Source organism: Astatotilapia calliptera, chromosome 18, assembly GCF_964374335.1.
Source record: "Astatotilapia calliptera chromosome 18, fAstCal68.1, whole genome shotgun sequence".
Taxonomy (NCBI): Eukaryota; Metazoa; Chordata; class Actinopteri; order Cichliformes; family Cichlidae; genus Astatotilapia; species Astatotilapia calliptera.
In genome coordinates, this window is record NC_137439.1 from 1,272,861 (window position 1) to 1,291,364 (window position 18,504).

At 42.3% G+C, this 18,504-nt stretch overlaps 1 long non-coding RNA gene across 1 annotated transcript; it reads right to left on the reverse strand.

The window, feature by feature from the left end:
- Window positions 1–2,619: 2,619 nt before the first annotated feature.
- Window positions 2,620–5,595, reverse strand: LOC145421733 (uncharacterized). Its single transcript, XR_013903097.1, has 3 exons — window positions 4,965–5,595; window positions 4,341–4,843; window positions 2,620–3,723 (listed from the first exon to the last, which is right to left on the reverse strand). It is a non-coding gene; the product is annotated as an uncharacterized LOC145421733 (long non-coding RNA).
- Window positions 5,596–18,504: the final 12,909 nt, after the last annotated feature.

The following is an 18,504-nucleotide window of genomic DNA, read 5'->3' on the forward strand; positions in this document are numbered from 1 at the left end:
TTTTGACCTTTGACCCATTTGATCTGAGATATTATGCAAACAGTTTCTTTATAATTTACTGCGTAACCTCCAGTTACTGTTGTAGGCTGTCCTGGATGACACACTGTACAATGTTGGGTGGAGACTTTGGACTGGCACTAAGAATGACCACAGAATGGGCTCCAACTACAGGAGGATCACACTCATCGACACTACAGCATGGGAGTTGGATGAGAGTTCGCCCAAGCAGTCTGCACGTTTTGTGGACTTGGAGAAAGCGTTCGACCATGTGAGTATGTGGGAGGAGCTTTGGGAGTCTGAGGTGTTCTTTGTTTGAGGTGTTCATTCAAGAGCTCGATCACATAAGAAATGCCAGGGCTGCCCTTTTATCATTTTAAGGACACAGTTTCTAGGCGGAGCCAGGTGGCTGAACACTTCCAGCTGGGTGGTCTCAGAATCTCATCTCTGCTTTTTGTGGATGATGTGGTTCTGTTGGCTTCATCAGCTGATGGCCTCCAGTTCTCCCTGACTCTTCCATCGTGTCCAAGCCCACAGACACTGAAGATAATAATAATAATAATAATAATAATAATAATAATAATAATAATAATAATTGCATTTATATAGCGCTTTTCTGGGTCCTCAAAGCGCTTTACAATGCCACTATTCATTCACTCTCACATCCACACACTGGTGGAGGCAGCTACAGGTGTAGCCACAGCTGTTCTGGGGCAGACTGACAGAGGCGAGGCTGCCATATTGCACAAACTGCAAGTTGGTTTGGCTCCACACTGGAAGAGTTCATGATTTATACTGAAAGCCTCTTTCTGTCAATCATAAGTTATTCATGTTTGCATGTTTCAATAAATGCAACAACGACTCTGATTGGTTATTGATTTTCAAACAAAACAAGAATAAATATGATTCAGCACTTTTCTAATTCAATTCAATTTCATTTATTTTTCACCAAATCACAACAAAACTTTCATCACGGTGCTTTTCCACACAGCTTACATTCTGCTCATGATGGAAACAGGACATAAATAAACTGGCTGCTTTGCTCTTATGAGCAGATGAGCACGAAACATCTCTGCTCTTCTGTCTGAGCCATCAAGCAATAATCAGATATTTTCCCCTGTTGGTGACGCTGATGCTTCCAAAGATGGATGGAAATGTACTAAAGTTTGTGATTTTCATTTCATTCTCTGATACCAACGTCTTTACAAACTCTGTGAGTCATCAGTTCTCTGTAAATTAATCAAATAAACTTCTGGACAAATGTCTAAACATGCAGATTGTATTTAAGCATCATCAGAGTTTTCTTCCAGCATCATGCAAAGCTGGAAGAATCCACTTGATGGCGGTGTTGTCTAAGAGAACAGAGGAGCTGAAGCGTGAGCGCTCTTTGCTGAGATGATGGGTTTTTGTACAGGGACTCGGGGTTTCCTGTCACTGTGGGCTTCACGGCGCAGAAGTAAACAGCAGAATCTGCCACTGTGGCAGAGGAGATGTTCATCTGGATCAGTTTTTCCTCCACTTGGACCTTCAGTCCCGGGACTGGATCATTTAGCACAGATCCTGATGCTGAGTGTGAGATGAGAAACTGAGGTGGTTTTCCTGGATGTTGCCGATACCAGAAGAAATAATCTGTAGTTACGAGTTTGGGGTAGTTGTAGGACAGAGACACGGTGTTGCCTTCCACAGAGAGCTGATTGTGCTCACTGTGGACTGGACTGAGCTCCTCACAGCTCACATCTACAGGGGGAAAAGGTATTTAAGTTATTGTGGTCCGAGTCTGAACAGCAGATATAACAGATTCTTTGTAAATGTGAGTTACCAGTGAAGACGCAGAGGAGCAGCACCGGCACCAAAATCATCCTGTTGGACAGAAACAAAGCTTCTACACATAAAAAGTCTGCATGTGGCTCAGAGCGACGCTCGAGCTTTCCTCACATGCACGGGAAGCCCCTCCCCCTCGTGATGTCACTGTGACGGTCGTACCACAGATGTGAACGGGTCGTCATCTCTTTCTTATGCTCGTGTAATGTTGTGTAATAAGCTCATATTTTAACATCGCAGCTTGTGTTCAGCAGCAGTGTCGACGGTGTTTTGTAGTCAGGCTGTGTTTGTGTTTTGGTGTTTGTGTCAGCCTCTGTTAGCTGCAGGAGTCACATGGACTTCTTCTGTGCACTGAGAGGCGCCCTCCTGCTGCCATGGTAACACTTCCTGTATCTGGTCAGAATGGAAATGCTGATGTTGTGATGTTTTTGACAGATTCATATTTTTGGTGAGGATAAAGCAAACAGCCTGGACGTGAGAGACCTACAAATACCCGGGCCTCTGGTTTCCTGATTTTAGTGTCGTGAGGTGACTGTTGTGATTTGATGCTATAAACATAAATCTGAATTCAACTGAAGTTTAAAATCCAAACGAACTCTGAGCTCATGCTGAGGAGAGAGAGAGAGAGGGCTGAGAGGAAATCCAAATCTTCTCGATTCTTTCTCAAAGTCCAAAACTATGAGACTATGTGCAGGTTCACAGGTTGTGCAGCGGACATCGGATCACCCACACCTCATCATCTCTCTTTATCGATTTGACTTTCTCCACATGCAGAAAAGAAAACATTGAAAGAACTGAATTGAAAGCCTTTATCGCCGTTATACATAGAATAACGACAGTATAAAACTGGGAACAGCTCTATAAAAGTGCACATGTGCTTACAGCACATTATAAAACTATACAATAATAAAAGTGTACACTACTATAAATATAAATACACAGTACAGTTCTGACAGAGACAGACGGGCAGAGAACTGATGATATTTCAGTGCAGATTACTTTTGTACAAGTTTGAGTTGAGTGTGGTGATGGCGTTGGGGAAGAAGCTGTCCCTGAGTCTCTTTGTTCTGGCCCTTATGGATCCGTAGCGCCTGCCAGAGGGCAGTAGGTTGAAAAGATGGTAGCCGGGGTGGGTAGTGTCCTTTAAAAGGTTTCTGGCCCACTAAGACAGCAGGAGTTGTGGACGGCAGACAAGGAGGGCAGGGGGTGGCGGATGAGTTTTTGTGCTGCGTTCACCACCCTCTGCAGTCTCTTCCCGTGTGCCTCCGTGCAGCTGGCGTGCCACACTGTCGCTGCACAGGTCAGCAGGCTCTCGACGGTGGATCTGATCACCAGCGGCGGGGAGTTTGCTCTTTCCTGAGCACCCTGCTGGGTTTTAAAACAGAATTTAAACTTTCCTTCATTACATTTTCTTCTTCTCTGTAACACAGAAACCTTCATCACATTCAAATATTCACTCACATGAGATTATATTTCACTTCATGTTTCATTATATTTCATTACAGAATGACATTTTCTCAAGAACACTCATTTTAGTATACTGCTCTTAACCCAGTCATACACAAATACTTTTTACTTTTACTCTTTAAACCTATTTGTCAGTCACAGTTTACTCGACCCACTGACACCGAGATCAGTAGCTCCCTTCATACTCATCATTAAACATTAGCCATAATTAAACAGCCTGTAGCCAACACCAAAGCTCCAGTCTCCCCTCACAGCTTTTATTCCTGGTCATAAAAGGATCATCTCCCCTCAGCCCTGTATGTGGCTCAACTCCTTTAACAGTCCACAATATACAAGCACAGGTGAGCCTGTAGGGCTTTGGAGTGTGATGTCACTGGAGGGGGTGTGACCGCCGAGGCACCAAACAAAGGGCTGAAAGAGTGTTTGAGAGCGCAGGACCTGAAACACAGTTAATTTAAAGACAAGAACTTTAATGAGCCAAAGCCGACACAAATGTTTTATCTACTTTCAAACCCATTTATCATCAATGTAACAAACAAAGTGTTTAGAAAGTTAACACATACATTAATGTTTTTTTCTTTTTATGTATCCATCTATAGAACGCTGCATGTTATATTAATCTGCCTGTTCTCTTTTTAATCTGCGTGCAAAACAATGAACCTACAGTAAGTAATGTAAGGATGTTCACTTCAAGATGCAGAAAGCATGAAGCTCAACTTTTATGAATTACTTAAAATGATATAGAGACTCTGCAGGTCATTAATCGATGTATAAAACTAAAATAAAATGTATTTTTAGTGACACAGGACACAAACAATGAAGCAATGTGTATAATTAGGATTATTTATAATAAAAATGAATTAATTAGTGCAATTTCCTTAACCGTAGAGAATAACTAAATCCTTCAGGACAAATCAGTGCACTATGTTATCCCTCTAACAACCTCCACATGTTCTCACTGTCATTTCCCCTCATGAATGAATTTATGCTGCACTGATCTGAATGTTCGGAGGAAATTCAAATGCATTTTACTCGCAGTGCTCGGGCTGACGTACCTTTGTTTGAATGACGACGAATTCACGATGTGCAGGCTTAAAAATAGCCAAATCTTGTACCCAGTCCTTGGTAGGGATGGTTACTGGTATCCTGTCCCATTATGGCACCGGTTCTGACCTTAACGGTAGTAACCAGACCGAAAAACACTGGATGTGTGTTACTGAGTATTTATAATATTAAAATTATGACTAAATGGGACACCTGTGTTAATTTAGCTGCCTAAGAATAGAAAATTAAACTTCATATCTTGCTTTGAACATTTACGATGTGATTGTGGCTCAAAGAGTTGGCAGCTTGTTTTGTAATTGGAAGGTTGCCGGTTCAAGCCCTGGCTCGGACAGTCTCAGTCATTGTGTCCTTGGGCAAGACACTTCACCTGCCGCCTACTGGTGATGGCCAGAGGGGCCAATGGCAGCCTCGTGCCTGTCAGTCTGCCCCAGGGCAGCTGTGTGAGAGAGCTGTGTCCTGACTGCAGCTGATTCCTGGAGCTGTTACATGATGACTGGAACAAAGAAATCGAACCATCAGTTTAATCAGGCTTTTGTTAATTCTGATTATTTTTGTTGAGGACGGTGTACTCAGAGAGGAGATGTAGGTTAAGAGTAAGACGCTCTTTGTCTTACCTGCAAGTTATTTCCAGCAGTCCATCCTAAAATAGCAGATTAGATCAGATCAAGAGGCCTCTCAAAGAGCATCAATCACTCATGTGGGAAGTGCTTAAGGAGGGAATTTAACTCTTATTTTGAAACATGAACGTCAGGCCTGTAGTCTGCTGCTGTTGTGGGACTCATACTGCTCTGAATCCTCCCACAGTTTCTCCTAAGCAGCTGTAACCACAGTGAATCTGATAAAAAACAGGAATTAGCAGAATCCATCTGATATGAAGCTGTGCTTTGAATACCACTTCCCTCCTCTTTGAAGAGTAGTCAGATATCTGTGTTCAGGTTTTTGTACAGCCTCTTCTACACTTTGTATCACTGTGTTTGTAGACCACAGTAGTAGAGAGCTGTGTCTGCCAGGGTTAGGGCTGCTATGGTCAGATTAGTTGATGTAGGTGATGTTTCTGATCGATATCGATTATCAGGAATATATTCATATGTGCCCCCCTTTCCTCTTTTCCAGAGTATAAACTGAGGAGCCTGAAGGTCAGAATCATGTCTGTACCAATAAAGGTCAGCACTGGTTGCAGGTGTATGATAGTCACATGTGAGTGTGACAGATTGTCCTTCTGTTTCAGTGACTTCAGGTTGTTGAGGAGTGATTGAGTCTCCAGCTGTTAGTCCTGGAAAAAGAAAGAAGAAAAGTAGTGAAATGCAGTCTGTATATCTGCTTAATGCAGCAGCTTCAACTAAACTTTAATCCCTGTTCTTAAACTCACCTATAATGTGAGATAGAAGCAAAAAGAGGTGCAGCAACATGTCTTTGGAGTTATTAAAGCCAGACAGACAGCACATGAACAATGTTCTTCCACTGCAGCACAATGACCAACAAATAATGTCATTGGATGAGCTCAGGTTCAGTGGGCGGGGCCAGTTTAATAGCTGAGCCAATCAAACAGTTTTGTGCTTCCACAGCAGCTCTGTCTCTGTCTCTGATCTTTACTGCTTCATTTCTCTGTTGTCTTTGTCATCAGTCCAATGACACAAGAATCAGAGGTTTAACAGTGTGTGGCTCCCTCTAGTGGATGTTGTGGAGTATTCTGTTGTCTTTGCTCCAAAGGTTTTTGTACAGAGTTTTGCTGTTTCCTGTCACTGTGGGCCTCACAGCACAGTAGTACACAGCAGAGTCAGACACTGCAGCAGAGGAAATCTCCAGATCTGCACGTTTCTCTGTTTTGTCAATGTGAGCTGAGAATCCCGACACAGCTCGATGAACTGATCCTCCCTCTGTGATGGAAAGCAGGAACTCTGGTCTGGATCTCTGGTATTGTCGGTACCACTGGATATTGTAGATAGAACCATCATATGTACAGGTCAGGTTGATGTTTCCTCGCTCTGCAACAGCTTCTTCAGCACGTTCCTGCTTTATGCTGTTCATGGAGCCCAAAGCTGCAAATGAATGATTCATGTCAGTCAGTCTTTTTCTTCCTTTGTGAGCATAATGAGATGAAGAAATCTGCTAATAATAACTCTGATCAAATCTTGTCACAATGAGACTTTTCTGTGTTCTAACACTCACCTATGCAGTGAGAGAAAAGTACCAACAGGTAAAGGAACATGTTTCAGGTGCTGAAGTCACACAGCAGATGAACAAAGTTCAGCAGAATGAAAAGACTAAGCAGCCTCTCTGCTGCACAGCCTTCTCCTCATCATCAGGCTGGCTGGAGTTCTGCAGGAAGAGACCATCTCATTGGCTGAGTTCAGCATCAGTGGGTGGAGCCAGACAGAAACCTGTTTAGAGTCTTTATGAACAGCAAAACATCTGCAAAGATAAGGTCAAAGGGCAAAAACATAAAGAAAAGCGACAGCCAAAAGAAAAACGTACAATATGTGAAATCCAGTAAAGAGTGAGTGTTCTGTGATCCTCAGGGGCACTGTTATTACCCCATATTAATAAAAGTCAGGTTAATACAGCTAAACAAATAATGACAAACAATTAAAATGTTTTCAGCTGAGAGTGTTCGCTGAGCTTTCACTGGCTCTGCTCAGGTCCCAACACGAGGCACTCCTTTCACTTCAATAAGCTCACATTTGGAGATTTCCTTACAAAGCTGAATATGAAATCCTTCACATCCACTTCTGAACGCTTCTGACTCCCTCACTGCTGCAGCGCTGTCTGCAGGAAGTCTGGCAGGATTAAAACATTGCTGAATAATCAGTTTCCTCTGAACTACCAAAGTTTCCTCAGGAAGCCTCGCAGCGACAAACTTGAATCACCCCGGGTTTATTAAAGCTCTCCTAATTCTAAGAGAAGGAAAACTCACCTGAACAAATCTGTAAACTGTGAAAAATGAAAACGCTGCATCCTACAAACGAGCTCTGTGTCGTGATCAATAAAATCGAAATTAAAGTTCTCGTTTCTTACACGTTCTGACCTTTCTCCTTGTCCTGGTCAGTGACTCAGTGTTTTCTGTATTATTATTATTATTATATGATTTCATCATGGTTTATCACCGGGTCAGTCCTCCCCACAACACTGACCAGGCTGTAGAGCGCAGCGTGCTGGCCCACCTGGCTAGATCAACTCAGCCTGCTGTCAGACATGGTAACTCCAGCATCAGCTTCGGTCTGTTAAACGTCCGCTCTGTCACTGGTGAGGGGCATCTCGTCCAGGATCTCCTCTCCGATCGTAAGTTGTTGATTTTCTTTGCCTGACTGAAACGTGGCAACAGCCCAATGATTGTTTCATTTAGTGACTCCACTCAATCTGAGTTTACACCTGTGGACCTCACAACTCGGGGAGGGGCGGGGGTCACGCGATAATTCACCGGAAGCACTGGAAAGTTCTCCCTGTCTCTGCCCCTCCCTCCCATTCTTTTAAAAACATTGCATTACAGCTCCCTGGATCTACCCCCACCATTGTATGTACTGTTTATCGGCCACCTGAGCCAAATAAGGAGTTTTTAAATGATTTTTCTGCACTTCTCGCTCATTTCTCTGAACTTTCTCCAGATTTGATAATTGTTGGTGACAATGACAAAATCCCTCTTTCCAGAGATCCTCCTGCCTGGAAGGTTTTGGGCTTCTATAGTACATACAATGTTCTACTCATACCAAAGTCACCGAGGACTTCTCCTGGACCCTCACACAGACATTGCTATCAGGAAAGCTCACCAGCGGCTTTACTTCCTGAGGAGGCTGAGGAAGTTTGGCATGAACATGAACATCACCTCACATTTCTACAGGTGTACGATCGAGAGCTTGCTGACGAGCTGCATCACAGTTTGGTACGAAGCTGCTCTGCCAGCAGCCGGAAATCACTACAGAGGGTGGTGAAGGCAGCAGAGCACATCACTGGCACGAGGCTTCCTGCCATTCAGGACATTTATCTCCAGCGATGCCTCCGTAAAGCACACAGCATCATCAAGGACCACAGCCACCCAGCACATCAGCTCTTCTTGTTACCACCTGGCAGACATTACAGGTTCTGTCTGCTCCGACTACAAGACTCAAAAACAGTTTCTACCATCAAGCCATACGACACCTCAACCACAACACACACACACACACACACTCCACAGGACGCACTCAGAAGCTGTCCTACAGTTTCACAGGTACACTCTGCACTGGTCACTTCACTCTTATCAGTATTTAAATGAATTAAAACCTTACTCCGTGCAATAACTGCCACTCAAAATGTTGTACTGTTCAGTTTGTACTGCTGCTCACTCATGTGCACTATCCCCCCAACTACATGTCAACGGTCACATTCCTATTTAAGATTTCCTTTATCTATTCACAAGTGTGTACATATATATTCAGCCTCTTAACTTTTTTCTTTTTACTATATATTTACTATTTTTTACTTACTATACTGCTGAGTGTCTGCTGCTCGTCAAAAACATTTCATTGCAATGTTGAGCCTGTGCTAACTTGCATATGACAAATAAAAACTGAAAACTACAGGACATATCTTGGATGTGGTCTGTTGTTGTGGCATTACCCCCACACATTGTAAAGCCACATTGTTTCCCCAGTCTGATCATGTGTTTATTTCTTTTACTGCAAACATAACAACTTCCATCTATTCAGAGCCCCTCAACCCCTCATCAACTTGTTTCTCATTATAATGTCAACCTCCATAACCTTCTAAACATGTTTGCTCCCCTTAAACATCGAACTGTCTCATTTTCCCGTTCAGCTCCATGGTTTACCCCCGACCTGCGTCACCTTAAAGCTAAAGGACGCCAACTCGAACGCCTATTCAAGAAAGCTGGACTCACTATACATAAAGAAAACTGTATACTGATCATGTTTTGTGCTATAAGGACTGCTCTGGTTCAATCAGTTCTAATGAAGGTAACTCCAGGTCTCTCTTTTCTTTGTTCAGTAAAATTACAAAACCCCCTCCCACATGTACTCTGCAGACTTTTGTAATTCTCTTATCTCTTTTTTTCACTCATAAAATCCCAGATATCCGCCATCAATTTAACTCTGTTGGAGCTTAAGACTGAAGTAGACTTCCTGTTTCCCCCACTGTCTTCCTGTCACTTAATTTCAAGCTTTACTCTTCCCTCCATAACTGACGTATCTAATCTTTTTTTTTTTTTTTGTGTGTCCCGTTTGGATCTTTAGCATCAGAATTGTTGTCTTAAGGCCAAGAAAGATGCCAAGCAGATTTATTTTATCAAGTGGATCATCATGGCCTTGCCATATTGGTCCACTTGATTGACCTTTATTATAATTATGAATTTATTTTATTTTCAGTTGCTACAAACGAGACAGACATGACTGGGGGATAGGACAGGGAGAAAGAATGAAAGAAAGAGAGGGAGAGAAAGAAAACCAAAGGGGAGAAGAGACGGTGAGAAGGGGGGGAAGAAAGGAAAAAAACAAACAAACAAACAAACACCTGGGTCACCTGTATGGAGAAAAAAAACAGAAGAGAAAGCAAACAACAAAGAGCAACATAATAAAAAAACAGCACCATCACAATAAACTAGCTAGCAGTAGATATCAGTAGATACTAAATAATAAACGATATTGTGCAGCACGCAAGATAGACAGCGCACAATGTGCTTTGAGGCAGCAGCCAAGAAAGCTGTAGTCCGCATCTGTGAATACCCGTGTGTACACCTGTGTGCATACCTGTGTGGATCAGGTATCTAACTGTGTGACGTATCTAATCTTATTATGAAATCGAAATCATCCACCTGTCACCTTGACCCTCTCCCCACTGTCTTCCCTCGTTAGCTCCTCTCATAACCAGTATTATCCATTCCTCCCTGAATACGGGAATCGTTCCTTCATCTCTGAAAAAGGCTTCTGTTATTCCAACTGTCAAACAGTCTGGTGCAGATCCCAATAACTTTGGGGGTTAGAGAGGTAGCTGTGTATATTTTTGGTTTAGATTGAGTGAAACCTGGAATTATTGTGTTTTTATTGCTTTACTTTTTTATTTAATATTTGACAAAACTTGTGATTATGAATGAAACGTTGATTCTATGAGTGAGAATAAACCTTAATTCCTGGATGTAAAACCCTCAGTTTTTTAATCAATTCTCATTTCTTTAAATCAGAGAGATTTTATTTCCTACTGTCAGCAAAGCACCTTGAGGAAACTGTTGCTGTGATTTGGTGCTGTGTAAATAAAACTGAATTTAACTGAATTGTTATTGTGGTTTTTATTATTTCTTTGTGTCTGAACGTTCCTGCAGTTGGTTTGTGGTTGATGTGGATTTGCTGCTCATGTGAATCCTCCCACAGTGTTTCATTAGCAGCTGTAACCACAGTGACTCTGATAAAACAGGAATTAGCAGAATCCATCTGATATGAAGCTGTGCTTTGAATACCACTTCCCTCCTCTTTGAAGAGTAGTCAGATATCTGTGTTCAGGTTTTTGTACAGCCTCTTCTACACTTTGTATCACTGTGTTTGTAGAGCACAGTAGTAGAGAGCTGTGTCTGCCAGGGTTAGGGCTGCTATGGTCAGATTAGTTGATGTTGGTGAAGCTTCTGAGTCATATCGTCTATTAGGGATATATTGAGTTGTCCATCCTTTTCCTTGTTTCCAGAGTATAAACTGAGGAGCCTGAAGGTCAGAATGATGTTTGTACCAGTGAAGCCAAGCATTACTATAACCTGTCTGATATTTACATGTGAGTTTGACAGATTCTCCTTCTGTTGCAGTGACTTTATCTCGTTGAGGAGTGATTGAGTCTCCAGCTGTTAGTCCTGGAAAAAGTAGAAGAAATGAAGACATCAGACTAACATTGTCCATGAGGCTGAGAGGAGAAGACAGTGGAAATGAGGAAAAGTAGGACAGAAGTAAAAATCTAAAATCCTCCAGACCAATGATTCATTTCTAGCACAGAGTTCAGAGCAGAGAAAGAAATGTTGCGTTCTGAGAAAGAGACAAAAGTTCACCTATGAAGTGAGATGAAAACAAAAAGAGGTGCAGCAACATGTCTTTGGAGCTGCTGAAGCCAGACAGACAGCACATGAACAATGTTCTTCCACTGCAGAAGATTCACCAGGTTGTGCTTTTATATCTTGAAACTTTTTGCTCTGCAGACAGAAATCATCTCATTGGTTGAACTTGACTTTTGTGGACAGGGCCCACAAAATAGAGAAGTCAGTGGAAGAGAAAAATATACAGAACTGAAAAAGTAAAAAGAGGTTTAACAGTGTGTGGCTCCCTCTAGTGGATGTTGTGGAGTATTCTGTTGTCTTTGCTCCAAAGGTTTTTGTACAGAGTTTTGCTGTTTCCTGTCACTGTGGGCTGCAGAGCACAGTAGTACACAGCAGAGTCAGACAGCTGAAGCTTCTGGATCTTCAGAGGAACTGATCTGATGCTGGAATCCAGTGTGGATGAAAATCTGTCTCCAGCCTCGTTTTTCCCCTCACCAACTTTAAAGCGACTCAGGATGAATTTGGGGCTGTTGTTTCCATCCTGTTTGTACCAGTAGAGATAATGATTTGATGAGCTGGTGTTATACTGACAGCCAAGTGTCACTGTGCCTCCTGCAGCAGCAGTCTCTTCTCCTCTTGCTTGCAGCACGTTGTCTTTTTGTGCTCTGCATTCTGTAAAACACCAACAAACAGTATCAGTGTGCTGTTAAAGAATCACGTCAATGTTGATATCAAAGAAACAGAGTTGTGTTCATACCGAGGCACATAGCAGCCAGCAGCACTGAGATGAACAGAGGCGTCATATCTGCAGTGTAGAGTAACTGTGAGCTACAGCAAGTATAAAGAAGCTGTGATCTCTCTGTTTAGTCTTCATCAACACTAAGTTGGTGGATTAGAAGGAGGAGCCTGATCACAGTGACAGGACTCATTCACAGCCCTGTGTTATTCCCCCTGCTGACAGCTTCACACTCAGCACGTCTTTCTGCTGCTTTCAGTGGATATTTGCTCCTATTGCAGGAAGCAGGTTTAACAGACTGAACTGTGAGTCGAGGAAGAAAGAAATCATCAATGGAGCTCTGATACAGGGTTTACCATGGCAACGGGTAAACAAAGAGCAGAGCGTCCATTTTATGAATTTATGGATTTGATCAACTGGTCCCTGAATGCAACTGACACCCTCTTCTCGACGAGAAGCCTGGGTTCGGGAGAGCCCGTGTGTCCTGGAGGGATGTTCCCTGCCAGATACACAATGGATGGGTGGAAGGGCTGGAGGGTCGTGTGTCTAGCGGGACTGTCGATCGAGGACATTGAAGACATCAACCTTTTTGGAACCAAGATAACAGGGTTCTTGCTGCTCGGCGCTGGCTTGGCCGGGGCTAATTGAAGAACAAACCTGGGCCCCGCGAGATGGACCGGACTGTCGACCGCAACGTGCTGGCCCACCTGGCTAGATCAACTAAGCCTACTGTCAGACATGGTAACTCCAGCATCAACTTTGGTCTATTAAACATCCGCACTATCACTGGTGAGGGACATCTCGTCCAGGAGCTTCTCTCCGATTGGAAGTTGTTGGATTTTCTTTGCTTGACTGAAACGTGGCACCAGCCCAATGATTTTGTTTCTTTGTGACTCCAAATCTGATAAGTGTTGGTGATTCAATATCCATATGGACAATGACAAAATCCCTCTTTCCAGAGATTTTACCTCCTGCCTGGAAAGTTTTTTCCAGTTCAGCTCCATGGTTTACCCCCAACCTGCGTCATCTTAAATCTAAAGGACGCCAACTCGGACGTCTATTCAAGAAAACTGGACTCACTATACATAAAGAAATGTTTCCCCCACTGTTTTCCTGTCACTTATTTTCAAGCTTTACTCCTCCCTCCATAACTGACGTATCTAATCTTATTATGAAATCTAAATCATCCACCTGTCACCTTGACCCTCTCCCCACTGTCTTCCCTCGTTAACTCCTCTCATAACCAGTATTATCCATTCCTCCCTGAACACTGGGATTGTTCCTGAAGCACGGAAAAAGGCTTCTGTTATTCTAACTCTCAAAAGCCTTTTGCAGACCCCAATAACTTTCATAATCTTCACCCTATATCAAATCTCCCCTTTATTTCAAAAATTCTTGAAAAAGTTGTCGCCTCTCAGCTTCACTTACACCTCAATAACCATAATCTCTATGAACAATTTCAATCTGGTTTCCGCCCCAATCATAGCACAGAAACTGCTCTGTTGAGGATTACAGGATGTGACAAATAAAGGCTTTCTTGACTTTAATCCAGTGAACCAAAAAATGTGAATCTCTGTGTCGTAAGGCCCAGAGGCCAACACGAGAGATGGAGCCAAATGCATCAAACCATCTGAGACAGCGATGGTTTGAATAAGTGTTATATAAAGTTATATAGTGTAGTATTAAGTGGACACGGCCCTGAATAATATCATCATCATCGTTTATTTATATAGCACTTTAAAAACACACCTGGTAGACCAAAGTGCTGAACAATACAAGTATAAATAATAACAATATAAAAACTCAAAAGAATAAAATTAATAAAAATTACTAAAAATATCAGTTACCCACAGAGTTAAAAGCCAGAGAATAAAAACTGGTCTTAAAAACTGGTACTGATGTAGCCTGTCTAATGTGAAGAGGAAGATTGTTCCAAAGCAAGGGGGCCACAGCAGAGGACGCCCGGTCCCCTGAGTTTCAGCCGTGACTTAGGGACTGAAAGCAGCAGCTGCTCAGCTGACCGGAGGGAACGAGTGGGAACATGAGGCTTCAACAAATCGGACAAATAAGCGGGTGCCAAACCATTTAAAGATTTAAAAACCATTAAAGAACGGATCCTAAATTTGATTGGAAGCCAAAACTGGAGTGATGTGGTCGAATTTCCTTCTACCAGTTAAAAATCGAGCCACAGCCTTTTGCACTAATTGTAAGCGGGTTCTCTGCCTGGCCCCTATTAAAATGGAATTACAGTAATCCAGGCGTGAAGTAATATAAGCATGAATTACAGTTTCTAAGTTACGTTTGGAGAGAAAGGGCTTGACCTTCGATAGACGTCTGAGGTGGTAGAATGCTGATTTTACGTTCACGTGGTCATCAAAGGTAAGTGCAGAATCAATCTTTACTCCAAGATTTGTGATCGAACTCTTCAAATGAGAGGTCAAAACAGCAAAATCAACATCTGGAGGGTTGGAAAATCGATTTGGGCCAAATAAAATTGCTTCCGTTTTAAAATCATTAAAATGTAAAAAAAAAAAAAAAAAAAAAAAAAAAAATTGCCATCCATGACTTAACATCACTAAGACAGTCAAGGAGAGGTTGAATTGGAAAGGTATCCGCATGACTAAAAGGTAAATAAAGCTGGCAGTCATCAGCATATGAATGAAATTACACTTTGTTTTCGGAAAATCGCACCAAGTGGGAGAAGATATAACGAAAATAAAAGTGGCCCAAGAATAGATCCCTGTTGCACTCCCCCAAACCACAGAGGATGAAGCCGACCACAACATAATGCGAAAACTCTTGTTAGACAAGGGATGTATAACCGCGTGCTTAAACTCACTAGGTACTTGACCAGACAGGAGACTTGTGTTAATAATGTTCAGAATGGGAGGTCCAATATTAGGAGAAAGCGGGGAGCAACCACATCATTCAGAGAACCACACAGTTTAGCGTTCAACACCGGTTTCTCTAAATCAGGCAGAACAATTAGCAGGAAGGCAGAAAGCAAACATGAGCAGGAAACATGCTTAGAAGGATCAGGTATAGAAAGAGTTGAAGGTCTTAGGCTAGCAACCTTGTCCACAAAGAAATGAATAAACTTATTGCACAAAGTCTCACAGGACAGCAAGAATCAGTTAACCAGGGACTAGCCTTGGACTTGCACTTCCTGAGTCTTAAAGGAGCAACAACTTCGAGAACACATTTACAAGCAGAATCAAAATAGGAAAGTAAAAACTCAGGAGGATAGGACATGACTTGATCAAACAGTAAGGAAAACCACTCGGCAGAATCTGAGACCAAAGCACGATGATAACGAACATGAACAGCCTGTTTAACAATAGAATAAGAACGTGCTGAAGAAGAATGTCACATAAAATGGGCATGTGGTCATAGAATACAGGTACATTACAAATACTTAGACTGTACGATAAAACCAAGTCCAATGTGTTACCACGTTTTTGAGTAGCACCTTTGACAGATTGAACAAAATTAAGAATTCACTACGTCCAGAAAGTCCTTGGCCAAGGGCTTTCCAGGGTAGCAAAGATGTATATTAAAATCACCAAGCAGAAGAATCTGATCATAGCCTGATGCACAGTCAGCAAGAAACTCTGAAAACTCAGCTAAGAACTCATTATATTTAGGGGCAAACTTCCGAAGCAGTAGCATCTAGATCCACCGGTCGAAGGTTAGTCTGGTCCACTCCGCGCCAACGCAGATGCCGAAAAGAAGGGGATTTGGCAGGACTCCTCTCAAAAGTTCCAACAACAGGAACCAGCTAGGGTGCACCGGGTTAGTGCCGTCAACCTGATGACATATGTGGTACTTTGTTAATAGTCTTTTATTTAATCATGTCTTAATTTTCCTGTTTTTATTGTAAAGCACTTTGGCGTACCACTGTTTTTTTAAATGTGCTATACAAATAAAGTTGTATTATTGTATTTAAAGCCTTTCACAGTACCGCAACTGCACTCTTAAAAGTTCTTAACGACCTTTTTTTTTTTAGCCACTGACTCAGGTGACTCGGCTGTGCTTGTGCTCTTAGACTTGACTGCTGCCTTTGATACCGCATCACAGCATCTGGATCTCCCGACTGGAGCACTGCGGTATCAAAGACACTCCATTGGACTGGCTCAGGCCATGCCTCTCCGACAGGACTTTTTCTGTGAGCCTCAGAGATTTTATCTCTTCTTCAGCTGCCTTTACTTGCGGTTTTCCACAGGGATCTGTATTAGGCCCAATTCTGTTGTCTACCTATATGTTGCCACTAGGCTTAATCTTCAGGAAACATAACATCTGTTTTCATTGTTATACCGACGACACTCAGATATATCTGTGGATAAAGAGTAACACCTCCACTTTGCTGGAATCTTCGTTTCAGTGTCTCTGCGAAGAGAAGACCTGGATGGCCTAAAACAAATTTTTATTTTAATGAGGAAAAAACTGACGTGATCATCTTTGGACCAAGCTGCCATTCTAGTACCCAGATCTTGACCTGCACAGTTTAGCACCTTTTGTTAAACCGCATGCAAAATATTTGAGGGTTATACAGGATAGTAAATTTACCTTTGAAAAACAGATTAACAGATTAACTCTGTAGTACAGCTGCCTTTTTAAAAATTGAGGCTGTTATCCACGGTGAGATCATACTTACCTTTTAAAAACCTGGAAAGGGCAATTCACCATTTTATTCACGCTGTGGATTACTGCAATTCATTACATGTAGGTGTTAGCCTTGCTAGCTCTTGTCTAGCACGGCTCCAGCTGGTCCAGAACACTGCAGCTCGTCTCCTGACACACATGAAGAGAGATGAACGTATTTCCCCGGGTCTTGTCTCACTTTGCTGGCTCCCACTCCACTTTAGAATTATATACAAAATGTTATTGATGGCTTATAAAGGGCTGAACAGTCAGGCTATCTGTCTGACTTAGTCATTGGCTTTCTACACAGCGTGAGAGTGACCTATTTATCCATATACGCGTCAGCTACCAGGTATTTGTTATTTGTTACTGTGCAATTTTTTTTTTTTTATCTTTGTACAGCACTTTAGCCAACATTTTGTTGTTATTAAATGTGCTATATAAATAAAGTAAAAACACCAGCCACTCACCCAGACAGTGACCATCTGCTTCTGCACAATCTTATGACAAGAAACACACTCAGTGGAAAGAGAGAACAAGCATGAGAGGACAGGAAGGTAACTTGAGAGCTGCTGTCAACACAGGGACTGACTCTGTCTCTGATCTTTACTGCTTCATTTCTCTGTTGTCTTTGTCATCAGTCCAATGACACAAGAATCAGAGGTTTAACAGTGTGTGGCTCCCTCTAGTGGATGTTGTGGAGTATTCTGTTGTCTTTGCTCCAAAGGTTTTTGTACAGAGTTTTGCTGTTTCCTGTCACTGTGGGCTGCAGAGCACAGTAGTACACAGCAGAGTCTGACACTGCAGCAGAGGAGATGTTCATCTTGATTTCTTTTCCCTCCACATGAATCTTCAGTCCACGAATTTTTTCTTCTCCTACTGATCCTGAAGGTGAGTGTGAGATGAGGAACTCTGGAGGTTTTCCTGGATGTTGTCGATACCAGAAGAAATAATTAGCACCTGTGGTGTATTTGTAGGTCAGAGTAACTGTGCTGCCTTCTACACTGGACTCTTCATCTTTGACTGGAGTGAGGTCTTCACATGTGACACCTGAAGGAAGAAATGTTGAATAGTTTCAGTGGATAATCGACATTCATATAAAGATTGAATTGAACATAGTTTCCTGTGTAGGTGAGCAGACCTGTGAGAGTGAGAAGAATCAGAGGAAACACACAGTGATGTAATGACAGCATGTTGAGGAACATAAAGTTTGTTTTGTGTTGAACTCTGTTGAATGTGGAGGTTTTTCTCTCTTCTATAGTTCAGTAACAGCTCAGCTCCTCCCTGAATCTCTGCTCCTCCTCTCTGCTCTCAGTCACTCCTCCTCCTGTGCTTCACACACTTTATAACCAAAATGATTTAAGGGAGCCGTGTGACACGTCACACAAGCAGAAGTCACATTAACGATGTAGACAGAGTCAGAGAGTCGCTGATACTCACACAGTCAAAAAGTCTGAAACTTGAGACATTTGGAGAAAAATGTGTAAGAAGTCCTGAATTCAAGAAACATCTCAGAATAGTTTGTGTATGTTGGGAAGGATTTTTGTTCACAACTGTTTGTTCAAATGAAGCATCATCTTATTTGATTTGATCTTCAAACACAAACCTGAGAGACGTCATGTCTGTGGACACGACATGCAGGAGTGTTGTGGTGCAGCAGCAGTCCCAGTTACAGCTGACACTGTTGGACACAACATCTGTTTTACTTTGTGGCTGTTTGGTCAGTTTGATGGTTTGTGATCCTACAGGAAATATTTACTTTAAGTTACTTTACAGT